General features: G+C 45.2%; 1 long non-coding RNA gene across 1 annotated transcript in view; it reads left to right on the top strand.

Annotated features, from left to right (window-relative positions):
- Positions 1–16,788, top strand: part of LOC140901752 (uncharacterized) — a 157,439-nt gene that overhangs the window by 72,759 nt on the left and 67,892 nt on the right. Inside the window, exon 3 of the long non-coding RNA XR_012155948.1 lies at positions 13,800–14,093. This is a non-coding gene — a long non-coding RNA (uncharacterized LOC140901752). The remainder of the gene's footprint in view (positions 1–13,799; positions 14,094–16,788) is intronic.

Raw genomic sequence — 16,788 nt, 5'->3', positions numbered from 1 at the left:
GGTGTGTACAATTGGTTTGTAATTGTAGGATTGCTCCTGATCACTTGGAAATGGGCCTGTGATTCTGTAGTTTAGAGTTGCTCATATGAAGGGCTTTTCTCATTCTAATTTTTTAAAGAGCATCAAAAAACAAACTGTGAAACTGGACACATGCTGAACATTGCCTGGATTTTGAAGACAGATAACAGAAGAAAGAAAGGTTAGATACTTCATCTCTATCCAGAGAATGGCAGTGTTATTTCTGGAATATTGCTTAGCACCACATGCGCTTTCTCCAGATCAGCAATTCTCCTGGTGTGAACCTGCCTGTTCCCAGAATTAGACTCTAAGCCCTCCAGGCCAGGGACCTTGCCTGACTAGCAGAGTGGGGGCTTTTGGCCTCCCAGTTACACAACTCGTACATAATTATAAGGGATCTGGTTATCCTGCAGCGATTGTTAAACCTGCATGTATTCTCAGCTTCCCTAAGTCCATTGCCGTCTGGAGGGGGAAAAAGCATCCAAAGGAATTTGGATAACAGCAGTTCATCTGTTCCCTGCTGCCCCTGTATTTAATGGCCAAACAAGTTGAGCAATTCTCTCGAAGTCTGTGCATCTGCCTTTCAGATCTTGTGTAAATTGTCTTTCTTTTTCCCCCTCCCCTACCTGAAGCTTGGAACTAGCGTTTGCAATAGTTCAGTAGCCTCCACACTGATCTCAACAAGGCCTTGAAAACACATCTCTCATGGTTCAAGAAAAAACAAATGATTCAGCCTGACTGGGAGATAGAGCTTCACCGCTCCTCTCGAAACACGCATTGATCAAAGAAATCTGTCTGGTCCTGTCAGTGGCTGAGTGGGAATTGGCTCCAGCTGGGTAAGGAACAGGGATTTCATGTTTCAGGCCATTGTGAGCTATCTCAGGCCTAGAAACCCTGAAATTAGACTGTTTGGGACCATTCAGGAAGCAAAGTATTAGAAATCATAGAAGCCCCCGAAGTAAGGGATACCTGCTGTCATGGTTACAGGGCTAGCTGCACCTGTCCCCTTCCTGGTCTCCTGCGTGCACTTCTTCAGATGTCCAGCCTTGGGCCTTTACCTCTCTTGGGGTAGAATTCCACAGTTCTCCCACTCTGAAACCAGGCTCTTGGCTACAGAACTCTGGGCATCCACCGTGCTTACCTAGCAGGTCCAACTGGGTTTGGCTCCTGTAGTTCTTCGTGTCAGGAGCCTGTGACCAGTGGTGCATACAGAGACCAGCCAGCTTTCTTCAAGCCAAAATGTTGTTTGTTTATCACAGGAGGAACAACGCATAAGAGAAGAAGGACTTTAAAAGTTTTGCAATGATCCCAGTGTCATCAGGGCCAGAACTTTGGGAGTGTCACTAGCGTCATGTGGTATTCCTGCAGTGCAGATGCAATCAATAAAGCTAATGATAAGTTATGTACCTCCGTATTGAGTGTCACTGGTTCAAGAATCTCCTTGTAACCTGGGACACAACACTGAGGCTTCAAAACACAAGTTACTTTGCTCTTATGCATCCTGAATGACATATTAGCCATATCAAACATCTCTTCCTGTGAGACTATCTGGCATGCTTAATGAGTTACGTGTAACTTGGATAAAGGCAAAAGAAATGATACCACACAACTGGAAGAATTTTTTCTCTCCTGCCTAGAGCATATCTGGTTCTATGCAGCAGGTTGACAAAAGGATACTGTGTAGACTACCAAATAATAGAGAGACATTTAATAACATACATGGGGAAAAAAGTGTATTGACTCTTTGGAGATGAGTGATAAAATGTCATGTAAAGGGATCCACCTCTGAAATACAATCACTTCAAGGGGAAATGCAGCATACAACAACCAATGCAATGTTATAAAAAAGGAATTGAAGAAGAATCCCTTATCCATTTGTAACTGCAGAAGGAATGTTAGGGACAATACGGATCCAATTAGAATGTAATTCATCACCCAAGGTGGGATTTGACCAGGACGCTGGGGTTAATATTACTACTCTTAGAAAAAGCACAGAAGAGTATGAAAGACCCTAAGTGCCCAGGATTAGAACTGAGTGAATTATTCATAATGTGTCTTTTACTTGCCATGTTTCATCAATGCTCTCACTCTCCATGAAGTGATTGCGATTGTACCACATTCATTTGTTATTTGAAATCATTTGCTGAATAATCCTGCTAGAGATTCTTCGTCTGTAGCTTGTTTGCGAGCAATTCTTTGCAAGTGTTCAACATTCAACATAACAGTAGTTTTGACTGGACATGTTGGCCACATCGAGATTATTCCTGTTCAAGGTAACTCTTAGCTTCCTTTTTCAGTGTGAACACTCATGATTCTGAGTTGAAATTTGCTGCCTGTGAACATTCATTACATTTCCCTGCTTTGACGAACATCCCTGCCAGTGAACTTGTTTGCTGGAATATTTCTGCACAGGAATCAAACTCAGAAGAAATGGATTTGTTGAATGATTTGAATGCAAGTTTGCAGAAAATGTTTTGAGGACTTTGCCTAGCTGTGAGAAACATAAGAATGGCTATACTGGGTCAGACCAAAGGTCCATCTAGCCCAGTATCCTGTCTTCCGACAGTGGCCAGTGCCAGGTGCTCCAGAGGGAATGAATAGAACAGGAAATCATCAAGTGACCCATCCCATCACCCATTCCCAGCTTCTGGTAAACAGAGGCTGTGCTGAGCCTATTCAGTCTCCATCAACACTCCCTACAGTGGGTACATGTTCCATCGAAGAACAGAACTAGCCCAGTGAGCTTAAATTGTAAGACATAGTTTGCAGCACAAGGCAATGATGTAACTATTAAGACATATATTTCTCCCTGTTTGCTGGCTATTCTTTTGCTGTCACCTGTCAAGCAACAGATTTAAACAGAATAAGCATGGGGAAAAACTCTAAAGAAAACATGCAAATAATTACAAAAACATGGTACAAGCACTTCCATTACTGACTTGGCTGGTGTGAGTAAATGTAATGGAGGTGACCTCCTGTACTCTGCAGAATGCTGCTCCAGCAAAGTCCGCTGGTTTGGTGCATCAAGGCACCTGTTAAACATCCATTAAATATAATGACAGTGCGGTGATAGCAAAATAAAGTCAAAATTACTGTTCATTATTCCTTTGCTCACATGGCCTTGCTGATGGGGTAATAAACCAACTATAGAATCTTACTGCTTAGGAAATGACACCTGTGAACACCTGAGCCAACCATGGGATGTCAGCCAAGAGTCATTACCTGAGATTGATGGACATGATGCTTGTCTAGAAGAAAAGGCTCTTCAGTTTGAGCAGCACCATCTCTGATCTTTAGTTTTCTGCTCTGGCTGAGCTCCCTAATCTCCATTGACCCCTGTAATGCCTCATGTAGGGAGTGCAGCTGGGTTTGCATTTTTTTAGTGCTTGCAAACAGCTGATCTGTGCTCCAGCCACAGACCTATAATGGGGCTGGTGCTGGCTGAACAGCTGATGCTAAATTCCTATCAAGACAGAGAGGCCATATGTGGCACATGGTGTGTGTGTCTGAGAGACACCTGTTTACACAATTCCCTTAGAGAGAGGTGGAAGGAACTAAGCAGCAGATCTGGATCTGGTTGGGTCAGGGGAGGGCAGAGACAGAGAAGAGAGAGGCTAATATGTACCAGAGCATGTGCATTGTACAGAGAGCAGCACTTCACCATGTCTCTGACTGCGTGGCACTTGGGTGAAAAATCAGACATTAGGAAATCTATTAGAAAGAGCCAGGTTTGTCTGAAATTTGGCCAGGCTTGTACGAAAACAATCCTCTGTATTCCAAGGGTACCCAGCAGCTGAGGTGCACGTCATTTGAGTCAGAGGGACAGTCATGACCCCGGTGAGAATGAATGAGGTTTCATTGCAGCTTCTTCAGCCACCTGGGTAACATGTTTCTGACCCGGCCTTTGGAAGAACTTGAAGTCAAGGCAGCTACTTAAAGACTCAGCCTACATTTTATACAAGAATATGATGGAGGACTGAGTTTTAGGCCTCAATTCAGCAAAAGACACAAATACACACTTGCTGAACTTTAAGCACATGGTTAATCCCATCCCTCCTCAGCAAAGCGTTTAAGCATGTGCTGAAATTTGAGCATGTGCTGAAGTGCTTTGCTGAACTGGGGGCGTAGTCAATTTCAAGTACAGACCTGGTGACGCTGGATGATTCCAACAGAGCAGCTTGTTCATCACCTTGTTATGAATCATCGCTAGGCCAGGCAGGCATAATGGAGAGGGGCCCTCAGTTGCAAAAACCTTGGCAGGAATAGTGATGTTCTTGCTCAGAAGCAGGACCCGAACTGGTTGAAGAATGGTAGCATCTGCAGGAAAAATTTCAGAAGATTTTGAATTCCGGATTCCGGAAAGGAATGATTTTCCATTTTTCACAAGAATTTTGGGGTTCAAAAATTTTCAGGTTAGAAAAATGTGCGTTGATTTGTTTTTAAGTTTCCCCCCTTTTGCCTTTTTCCCACTGAAAAGGAAAGGGGTGGGAATGCAAGCCCTAAGAATCCCACACATGACTCCCTTGGAACTGGGGTCCCCTAAAGAGGCCCTGGGGTACCATAGAGATGAGATGAGATGTAGATGACAGACAACATTGATTTCCATGAGACTTCCTAATTTTGAAGGGACGGGATGATCCTCCCACCTAAGAGTCAACCCCCTTCTCCCCAAATGAACAACCAAAACCCTTCCTTCCCCTCAGGAAAGAACTTCCCACGGCAAGGTACACAAAGCAGAGTCAATCTGTCCCATGGGGGCTGGGAGTGAATGCAAGGAGCTGTGAAAAGCAGGGGCATGTTCCTAGGCAGCAGGACTGATGCAAAGCAAATGACTGAAATACGCTGTATGACCCGGTAACAATTAATGCCATTTGTGTAATCCGTCTGCCCCGAGTAGACTTGCTATGATCTCCTCAGAAACTCCAGAGATAATCAAACATTTTGGGCTAATATCATAGGCCCGCATAATTAGCCACAGTTACCATCTGGGCTCAGCATGTCCATTAAAACTGCAGACCCAGCTGGGGCATTGCTGTGAGGAGAAAGGGGAAGGGCTGTCTGGGGCAGCCTGCCTTGCTAACGTCGGATCTGCATCACAGCTGTCTGCATAGTGTGGGTGAGAAAACCTAACTGATCTTCCTCCCTAAAGGGGTTTCCTGAAAGAATGATTTGCAGAGGGCAGGCCACTGCAGTGGGTGCCTGTGTTTGTGTGATGGTTGTTTTGGCCAGATAAAGGAAGGCTCAATTATCCCCATTGTACAGACATGGAACTGCGAGATTCCGTTATTTGACCAATGTCACAAGGGAATCAGTACCAGGGGCAGGATTTGAACTCAGGTCTGCTGAGTCCCTGTCCAGCACCTTAACTGACTGTCCTTCCTCTTGGTCATTTGGTCACGACTATCATGGATCTGGTCCTCAGAGGCAGGAGTGGTTCATCAGTATTTGTGTTTTACTTGGGAGCCAGTTCATAGCTGCTTCTCCCCTTGGGATTAATATGGAAGGGGGCAGACTCCAGCCTCCTCCCTGCATCGGCCCGAGTAGTCACAAGAACCGTGGGCCAATGGCAGAGGTCCAGATCCCCACAGAGACAGGCATGCAGCAGGCTATGCTCATTTGGGAGGAGACCCAGAGCAGATCCACAGATGTTTATTTACATGAGCAATGGTTCCAGCATGGGCTGGTGGGATGCCAGGCTGGCATGCGTCCTTCTGAGCTTCCAGCTCTTTGCTTCTACATCTTCTGACTGGCTTGCGTTACCTCCTAACAGACAGCGACGGTGCAAGCATATGGTAATGCATATTTAACTGGTATTTACATTCAACATTGTCTCTGTGTAGCTCTGTTTTCCTTCACAAACACTTTGATTCCTCCAGGCTTCTGGCTGCTGCAATTTAGGAATACCCAGGAGAGAACATGATGAAGGGAGTCAGGCATGATTGGCACATGCCAGCTTTAGACTCCCAGGCACAGAGAGTAACTCCACACTTAGTAAGTTCCACACAGTTTCAGTCAGGTACCCAGCATGATGAGTTCTAACAGCTCCCTTAATTAGATAAAAAGGCCTGTCATTAATTATGGATGCCTTCATTCATAATTAATAAACAGAGGATGGCCACTGTCTGCATGGTGTGTTGGCAGCCTCTGCTGACAGGTGGCAGAAGGCATTGCAGAGGGGGTTATGGGGCAGGGTGGAGCTATTTGGGATGCGTGGAACATGTAGGAAGGGTGCACATCTCTTCTCTGCGTTCTCCCTGGCTCTCACTGAATGGACTCCCTGTGCCTGCAGCTCCAGCCACATCCTCTCGAGACTGTTTCTATCAGAAGAGCATAGGAACCATAACGGATCCCACCAAGGTGTCACCTAATCCAGTATCCTATCTGCAATAGTGGCCAGTACCAGCTGCTTCAGAGGAAGATGCAAGAAGCTCCTTAATGGACCATTGTGGCGCAGCCTACCCAGAGGGGAAGTTTCTTCCTAGGGAGGTGGTAGAATCTCCTTCCTTAGAGGTTTTTAAGGTCAGGCTTGACAAAGCCCTGGCTGGGATGATTTAACTGGGAATTGGTCCTGCTTCGAGCAGGGGGTTGGACTAGATGACCTTCTGGGGTCCCTTCCAACCCTGATATTCTATGATCTATGATTCTATGATTCCTAACCCCTGTCAATTGGAAGTTGATTTATGCCCTGAAGCATGAGGGTTTAGGTTCCTCCTAAAAGAAAAAAATACGTGTTAATCCTATGGGATGTAATTATGGGTGTTCTCACTACCCAGACAAATGCCTAAAGCTTTTTTTGAATCTGCCGAGGCTCTTGGCCTAATTGCAATCTTGTGGGCTAATTATGTATTGTGCAAAAATATTTCAAAATTTTGTTTCCGTTTTAAGCATGTTGGCTTTCAATGTCATTGATTCATCCTTGTTTTTGTAATGTGAGAAATGGTAATTAGGAAAGTCTGGTTTACCTTCCCTGCATCATTTAAAATGCATGTTGTTTGCTTATGCCCAGCTTACCAAGCATCTAGATCACTTTATATCCATGACCTGTCCTCTTCCTTATTTATCTCTCCCCAGTTTGTGTGTCATGGGCAAATGTTATCAGTGAGGAGTAACGTTTTTCTTCCAGGTCATTAATAAAAATGTTAAATAGTGTAGGGCCAAGTTACTTTGACAAGATCTGTTTTCTATAAACCCATGTTGATTGGCATTAATTACATTACGCTCCTTTCATTCTTCTGCATTCTGCCTTCCCTTGCTCTTGGGACAGGAAGGCTCTCTGAGAAGATTGCTTGGACATTATTCTTCTCCAGTATGCTTCCAAGTTCCCTGAAGTCATCTGCTATCTGCATGATATCTCACCACACAGCGCCATTAGTGCCGTTATGAGCCATCACCAATGGATCCTTTTCTGTCGACTTCAGAAGCCTATCCAACGATACAGTGATGTCTTGTGTCCTCGCTCCAGGAAGGCAGCACACTGTCCTGTTGCCTGCCTGTCCCTTGCAGAATGTTCTCTTAATTATCCTGAGTATTCAATCCCAACAAGGCCTGTCTGTCTTCCTGGATGGTTGGAGAACTTCTTGTGGACAAGCATGATTTTCTTACAGGTTGGGATGACCTGCCATTCACAAGTGTATCCCGTACATCTCTCCATTCCTTTGAACCAGCTGGCTCTTGAGAGGTCTCTTCCACGGTTTCCATGTTGAGGATCTGGAATCAACTGGAAACTTCCAGCAGTGTGGAATTCCTCCCAATCCTCTTCTCTCTGATGGCCAGAGCCTATCTCCAGTTGTGCAGAATGCCGCTGTGACCTACTGCCTCTAGTGGTTATGAACTTCCCAGCCTCCTCTCTGACTTCCTCTCTCTCTGACTGCGTGGTGGCCAGCTGCTTTCTTCCTTGGATCCGGAGGACTGGTGTTTTCCACGCCTAGCTCTCTAGCAACACCTCAGCTTCTCTGATTTTCAGTAGCATCTCTACTTGCCCCTCGAATCTCAGAATCTTCTCTGCAGCACAGCCACCAACTGGCACTTTGTCCCTTCTGGGTTCAGGCAGGAAAGAAACATGGCCCATTCATTGTAGGTCACCACCACTGTTCCATCTCTGGGCCTCTTGATAGCGCTGAACCTGGAAGGAAAGCCACTGCCTCCAGAACTCTCCTGGCAGCTTCCTGTGTTTGCAGCTCCTGTTAGTAAGTGACTTTTTATAGGAAGTATCCCTGCTTAGTTCAGCCTAGCTCCTCCCCTCATCACCAGGGAGCAATTAACCACTCAGAGACTTCAAACAGTGGAGCTGATCAAAGCTCCGAGTTAGAGCCTCCCAGACTTATTGTTATGTGATGTCCTCTCTTATGTGTTTCCTCTCTAAACCAAACAGTTCCAAACTTTTCAGCCCCTTTTCCGACAGAAGCCTCTCCAAGCCTTTAATCGTTTCCATCACCTGTGTCTGAACCTTTCTACTTCTGCTATCTCACTGTAGAGATAGGGCGAACAGTACTGAACACAGTGTTCCAGGGGCGGGCAAGCCCTTGATTTATTCACATCATGGCACAGTAATATTTCCATTATTGTTTTCCATCCCGTTTGTGATGCATTCTAACATGTTGGTGGATTTTATTGACCCGTGCTGCGCTAGCAGTGAGCTGTCCACAGTGATGCCCAGGACTTTTACTTGTGTGCTTAGAGCTGGTTCAGAATCCAGCAACGTGTGTGAGTAGATCAAACTATACCTTCCAGTATGCAATACCTTGTCAGCAATGGGAATTATTTGCCCCTTGGTTGGCCATTCCCTCTGTTTGCTTAGGTCCCTCAGTCATCTGTAGTCTTGATTAATCTAAATAATACTGTGCCTGCAATTTTTTTAACCGAACCTAGTGAATTCTATAGCTGGCGTGTATAATTCGCTAATAATTTTTATTGGGTTTCCCAAGAGGAAAGAGTTCACAATAGTCTTACCAGTTAGGTCTCAGTGAGAAGGCAGGGATAGCTTTTTGTCTAGCTTCACAATCTCCTTACCATGAGGTATGTTAATATTATAATTATTTTATTGCTGGATCAGCTGAGGCAAAAAGAGGTTCCAGTTAAGTGACCTGTTTGAGGTGATGCAACAAGTCAGTTGCAAGGCTGCAACTAGAACCTGGATGTCCTGACCGCCTGTCTTCTGCTCTACCCAATAGACGGCACCGAGTTAATAGAATCAATGCAGACAGATCATTTCTCCAAGGAATGTGTGTGCAGGAGCTTCCCTGGCTAAGAGCAAAACAAATATATTTACTCAGTGAAGTCTCTGCTCTGAAAACTCCCGCTGGTCACCTTGCAGTGTATCATCTGTATAAGAACCATGTTGTTATGAATATTACTGTGCCACCTAGACCCCCAGCCCTGCTAGCACTGTACAAAGGATGGGAGCGGACACAGAGGCACAAAGAGAGGAAATGATTTGCCTGGGACACAGCAGAGTTGGGAACAAACCTAGGTTTCCTGACTCAGTTTCCAAGGGCCTGTCTATTCCAGTCTAGTCTATATAGTTTTTCTTACCATGCCCATCACCATGGTATCTGAGCACCTTCCAGTAGTGCATTAAGCAACATGGCTAGACATCTGTCACAAATTTGACCTCTCACTCTGTCCCCTGCAGGAGAAGTGTGTGCAGTGGAGCATCTTGTTTTGGTAGTTTTTTTTTTTTTAAATAAATAGACCGATCCAGTAGGCCATTCCACCTCCTTCAGATTTGCTGGAACAGTAGGAGCAGACAGTCATGGAGGCACACTGCCACACTCTCTCCTCCCACTTATCCTGTTGTCACTCTGCGGCCCCTGCGGGCTTGAGATGTGTTCAGACAAAGCCCCTCCCCTTTCTCTCACCCACAGTTTCAGTAATTCTCGGGCTTTACAAATAAAGTAGAAACGGGGGATGGGGTCAGACGCTTCTAGGCATCACTTGCAATCACTTACCGCTCATTAAGAGAAGTGAAAACAAATTAATAGTGGAAGAAAACTTAAAGAAAAAATAAATAGCTCCCGTTCCAATTGACTCTGCTTCTTGGCCTCAGAGCTCGGGAGCCATCATTATTCCAAACATACAGGCATAATAATTACACATAATTACTTGTAGGTTCTGGGCTAGTGACTATCTCTACCTAATGCTCCTAATGAAATTTTTGTTAAGGAATACACCACCTGTTTAATAAATAATAACAATGCCTCACTGTAAAGTCATTTGGAAGGGCTGCAAACTGCATTACAAACTCTGTCATGGTGATGGCACTGGGTGCAAGATGGAATCAACATTGCTAACACCATTTTGCCCCCTCCAGTGCCTTGTACCCAGGCTACCAAAGTGCTTTGCAAACACTTAGGCCTTGTCTACATACAGACACACTGGGTTTTCCTGCAATAGCAGGGAATGAACTTGTTGACTCAGGAGGTGCTGTCCAGTCTGAAGTCTTATGTTCCCAAATCAGATTTAAAAATTCTTTGGTTAAACTGGTGAAAACCCTGTGTGGATTTTCTTTATCATTTTAAATCTGGGTTATATTGGTTTAGTTTGCAGTGGAGCCAGATTTAACTGAGACGTGTGTGTCCAGACATAAAACTCCACTGGTTTAATGAACTAGGTATACAAATCAGTCGCAGCTTTTATGCTAATACAAGCTGTTTGATGATCAGGGACTGATTGTGCTACCCCTACTCACAGTGGGCCTGGTTCTTCTCTCCCTTATACTGGTATAAATCAGGGGTAACTCCGTTGGAGTGGGTGGAATGATACTGATGTAAAAGAGGGATGAGAAAGAGTAAACTCTGGCTTATTGAGGATTCCTCTATCAGACCGGATGAAGTCAATGGGACAACTCACCGAGCAAGGTGCTGCCCAGTGTCAGCAAAGGAATCAGAAATTCACCCGGAATAATTTTGGCCTCACAACCTCTCTGTGAGGTAGCGACATATTGTTGTTTCCATTTTAAAGATGGTAAAACTGGTACACCAGAGGTAAGAGACTTGCCCAGTTCAGACAGTGAATCACTGTCAAGGCCAGGCTTAGAGCCCAGATCTCCTGGGGCCTATGTCTGTTTCTTAGGCACCTGTTGTAGAGCTCAGATCAGGGCTCACTCCAGCTCTGCCTTCCGAGCCTCAGTAGGGAGGTTTTGTGTCTCTGAACATGGCCTCTCCCTGGCCTTGGCTTCCCAGTCCTAGTTTATAGCAGATGAGCCCGGCCAGGTGCCTGAGGAGCTGTAGAGCATGGTGACATCACGGCAGCTCAGAGGCCCACCTTGGGTACCTGTGTCTCTGATACAAACGGAGGAGAAGGCCAGTAGTTTGGGAAACTAGGGATCCTAGTTACATGACTAGTACTCATTCACTCTTAATTGCTGCTGCAGGGAAACAATAGGGCACATCTGTCCTGGAAACATTCTTAGATTAGGAACCCAAGAACCCTTTGCCTATGCAGCCAATAAACAATGAAGTAATGTAGATCACCCATGTGACAGTTAGAGTCCATAGACATGGGGTAATCACATGGTGAACCCAGTATGTTGGTCGTCTGGCATGGTCTGTTAGTCATGTTACCACCAGAGCCTCTGGGTTTGCAGGAGAGGCAAAGGAAATAGGGAAAAGGAAGGAGTGGAGGGTCTTTTGTTGAGGGGCAAGCCCCCTTCCTCCCCACCTGCCCCCAACATGCAGACTGTATGCACACTGTCTATGTTCCGCATCATGAGAACACTTTGAAGGACCAACTCCCCATCTCATCTCAGAGCAGACCTCTGGTAGGAGGCAAAACTTTTCCCAACATGTTGGGAATTTCCAATCTCAATTGTCGTAAATCAGGACGAGTGTCTCCAGGGAAGCATTGCTGAATGCTACAGTTTCATGCTCGCAATGGAGGGGTGAATCAGGCAGTCTGTTTCCAAAGGAGCTGTCAAGGTTCGTTCCCCACTCTGAACTCTAGGGTGCGGTTGTGGGGACCTGCATGAAAACCTCCTAAACTTACTTTTACCAGCTTAGATTAAAACTTCCCCAAGGTACAAACTATTTTACCCTTTGCCCTTGGACTTCCACTGCCACCATCAAACGTTTATCTGGGTTTATTTTTATTAGGAAAGCATTGTTTGGAAATGTCTTTCCCCCCCAAATCCTCCCAACCCTTGCACCCCACTTCCTGGGGAAGGTTTGGTAAAAATCCTCACCAATTTGCATAGGTGACCACAGACCCAAACCTTGGATCTTAAGAACAATGAAAAAGCATTCAGTTTCTGAAAAGAAGGATTTTAATAGAAGTAAAAAGTAAAAAAGAATCACCTCTATAAAATCAGGATGGTAAATACCTTACAGGGTAATTAGATTCAAAACATAGAGAATCCCTCTAGGCAAAACCTTAAGTTACAAAAAGACACACAGACAGGAATATCCATTAGCTTAATTAAGCACAGCTTAATTTCTCAGCCATTTAAAGAAATCATAATCTAACGCATATCTAGCTAGATTACTTACTAAATTCTAAGACTCCATTCTTGTTCTGTTCCCGGCAAAAGCATCACACAGACAGAGTCTTTGTTTTTCCCTCCCCCCAGCTTTTGAAAGTATCTTGTCTCCTCATTGGTCATTTTGGTCAGGTGCCAGCAAGGTTATCCTAGCTTCTTAACCCTTTACAGGTGAGAGGATTTTCCCTCTGGCCAGGAGAGATTTTAAAGGGGTTTACCCTTCCCTTTATATTAATGACAGGTGCACTCTCTCTTTCGGTTTCCGAGTTAGCATTGTCAAGGGTTCTATGACAAGGCCTTTGGAAAGGAAATCACTTTTCTTACTTGCAGCTTCTTCTTTCTCTGAACTTTCATCAAGGAACAACTAGTCAATTGTTTGTCATCCCCCCATCAATTATCATTCCATTCAGCTCAGCCAAGAACAATCCTGGTTCCAACACTCGTCTCACAACTCCTTTCCCCTCGAACCATGAGCCAGTTACCTAAGCTCTAGGCATGCGTCCTGGGACTCTTGTGTTACAGGTTTTTTTCAGAGTCTCCTGCAATTCTCCAAAGCGCCACAAGCCCATTCTAATGTCACCAAAGGTTGCATCTGGGTTCACTGAGTTGGTTCTTGTTTAATCCAAGCTTGGGTTTTCCCTTTACCTCCTGATGTTATGTTTATCTGCCTAAACCCTGTCAAATAGCAAGGAAGCAGCTTCTAAATGTCACTCTGGTCCCCTACTTCTCTCTCTCTCTCTCACACACACACACAGACACACACACACACTCACTCACTGCTCTTTGGCCCTTATATCACATTAAGAGTGCAGGTTCATAGGGAGAATTTCAAAACGAAAGGCTTTAATTGATGTGATTATGCCCTCAAGTGAGACTGGAAATTGGGTTGGTCTGGAAATTAATGGCACACTAAAGGTCACCCTTTGTGTGCGGCCTCACGCTGTCAGAGTGGCAAAGGTTCATCTGTTATCTCTGTGTGACAAACAGATCAGACTGTAGGGCCTGGGCTTTTATTTAGATGTGCCCCAACTCTGCAAACACAAGCCATCAGCACTGGCAGAGGGACTGGCTGCAGCTGGTGGGATGCATATCAACAAGGAAGGATAAGTATTCGGGGAAGTCACTCCTTCTGAGTTCTAATGATAGTGACACCCACGTTCATTAAGGCCACAGAATGACTTTTCTTCCTGCCCTTTGTCACCTCCCTGTTTCATGTTTAGCAGCTGCAAAAAATGTTACTGAAAAGTGAACATGATACCTGTGAGAAAGGCCACATTGACAGCCCTGGTCCGTGTGATTTGTCTTCCAGGCAGTGGCATTCCAGGGCCCCCCATCCAGCACATTTCACCCTGATCCATGTGGAGTGTGGCCCCATCTCCATGGACTGTTCTGCCTTGGGATGATTGGTATCAATCCTAGCGTTGATCTTTCTGCCCGACCCAACCCTGCAGTCCGCACCTGCTTCTAAAACAGAACCAACTCCAAACCCAAGTGCCGTGACGCTGCAGTTGGAACTTGTTGCTACAAACAACTAAGATGACATGAGCCACCAGCCTCATTCCCCACAGTGACCTCAGCCGGGACTGTACAGCTTTTGGAAAAGGTTAGCCCTTTTTTTTATCTCTCCATATAAATGTTAAAAAGCAAATGATTATTTTAGTAACCAAAATGTCACTGAGAGTTCCACAGAGAGCAAAACAACCTGTTTAGCATGGAACCTTTTCCTTGAGAATTTATCCTAATGTAGGATCCAATTATAAACATCGAGGGTGATATAATGGCCTGAAACATTAGTCAAGGCAAATTCCATAATTGATGACTGCTAATGTGAAACAGTTTGAAAACGAGGATGCATTTTGTTTTTAAATTCCACCTCCTTCCCCTCCTCCAGAGAAATCTGCCAGGCTTCTGGAGCGAGAGCACTTCAAGAGAACAAAGACCCTTTGAAAGCTTCTATTTTTCCCCCCTTTCAAATGCTTATCTGAAAGGACATCTTTTTCCCCTTAGTCGCTGTAATCATAAAAGCACAGGTGACAAACTGCTTCAGACCAGGAATCATCAATGCTAAATCATTTTTTGTTATAAAAAGGCAGCAGTAGGAGAGTGCAGCCTCTGCACTACCAGATGATCCTGGTTGTATTACTGGGGGCTGAGGGGTGGGCAACAAACTGGAAGTGACAACTTTTATCTCCGGATTGCCTGTTATAAAAATGCCGAGTTCCTGAGTGATGAAATCTCTCTGACAGCTCTAGACACTCGGTGCTGTCACCAGTGCACTCCAGATTTCCTTGGGAAAGGGGCCCACGAAGTATCTTGTGGGCAAACTCAGCCCCATGTGAGTGCGTTTTACTGATACAGGAACAGGCTTTACTGTATGTAACAGGCTGAGGAGTGCTGGGATTCTCTTAGCAGTGCCAGGGTTATCAGGTTTAAAGGGACATATTATTACGTTCCGACCACCAGTGGGTTACACATACAGCACAGGCTAGGTTTGCTGGTCCAGTCAGTGGTTCCAATTGTGTGTTTCCTGCAGGAAAGCAAGTGAACTTTTAAGGTGATGGGTGAAAGTTATCCTTGGTGTAAATCCATTGGACAGATGTAAATTGGTATAGCTCCAAGGACTTCAATGGAGCTATGCTGATTGACATCAACTGAGGAGCTCTCCAATTAATGCCTCTGTAATTACAATTAGCTGCAGTGGAGTCACATCAGGGATGAACTTGGCCCACTGAATTGAATGCCAATAGCCCCATTACAACAGCTAGATGAAGGCTGCTAAATGATGCTTGCAAACACTCCTTGGCCTCCCAAACAACTGTTCACAACAGGCATGTTTGCCCCCTACACAAAAGCAAAGTAGTATTCATATTATTCCTGTATTTATTCCCTGCATGAATGAAGTGTGTTCATACAGAGATATGGGAATCTTCAGTTCATGTGGGGCTTATTCACTGCTTGCTGCTTGTTACCCAGCTTAAAAAGTTTCAGTCACCCAATCAGGAACAGAAACCAGGCGACTTAAATAGGGTGACCAGACAGCAAGTGTGAAAAATCAGGACGGGGGTGGGGGGAAATAGGAGCCTATATAAGAAAAATACCCCAAAATTGGGACTGTCCCTATAAAATCGGGACATCTGGTCATCCTAGACTTAAATGACGGGTGCCATGCCATGAATGGCGAGTATGAGCCCACCCCATAGGTTGCAAACTGGATAAACGCATCACCCAACAATTGTGAATAATGATTCGATTAATAAAAATCAAAGTGTATTCAGAATACTGGGCTCCATAGCCACATTTTGGAGTGGAACTGCACTTTAATATTAAACATACACAGTTAGAGGTGTTTGTCTTGTTCAAGAGAAGCATTCGGGACTTCTGTTAAGTAAGGCTGGGACTCATCTTTTCTCCATGACCCAGTCCTCATTCACACCCACATCCTTCCCTCCCCAAGCAGGCTGCGGCTCCCTTCCCAACGGCCTGAGGAAGCAGAGCCCAGGGTTCCGTGCACGGCCGTGCCTGGCCATCACTCCTTGTTTCCAGGGTGACTATCTCCTTTCCGAGTCTTTGGACTCCAAGGTGATTTCTTGTCTCTGAGCATAGCATCAGCTCTGTGAGCATTTCCAGATGCAGTGCTGAGATGCCCCCGCTCTCTGGGATGCCTTTCCAAGGCTGATCAGCACAGAGGTTCGGTCAGATAAGACTGAATGAGACTGTCACACACTTGAAAAATATATAAATATATAAACCAAAGTCATCCGCCAACACTTCACAGGGTTTTTCTCAAGTTTTCTTTTGCAGACTTAGAAGGGTAGCCATTAAAGCAAAGAGAAGCCCATGGTGAGCCAGAAACCTTTAGAGACAGATAGGAGCTGGTGGTAGGAAATGCACAGCTCGAGAAGTCAACGGGTTTTTCTTTTGTGCCGTATACAGATTATAGGATCTAATGCGCTGAAGTCCTGGGGCAAAAAATCATTGTATCTGGAGTGGTGGATTGTGACTGTCTGAACCATCAGAGCAGCCTCCTCCTCACTCAAAGGGGCCTGATTCCTCTTGCTTGGACTCTTAGGGAGTCATTTCCATTAGTGCACAATGTGGCTGACTCAGAAGGACAATGATTTTCGCCCTCTTTGCACTGGTGCAGGGAAATGGTGACTTGGGCCCAAAGGAGTTGAAAAGTTTCTCCTGGGTTTGCATTTGAGACTCCGATTTGGCTCTACAACCTCAGAGGCCCAGCAGCGTGTCCATTTATAACCTACCAGTCCTTCAGGTCTGTATCCCTACCTAGAAAGTAAAAA

The sequence above is a fragment of the Lepidochelys kempii genome, chromosome 22 (genome assembly GCF_965140285.1).
Source record: "Lepidochelys kempii isolate rLepKem1 chromosome 22, rLepKem1.hap1, whole genome shotgun sequence".
NCBI lineage: Eukaryota > Metazoa > Chordata > Testudines > Cheloniidae > Lepidochelys > Lepidochelys kempii.
The sequence above is the reverse complement of the archived record's forward strand: the minus strand, read 5'-3'. Positions and strand labels throughout refer to the sequence as shown.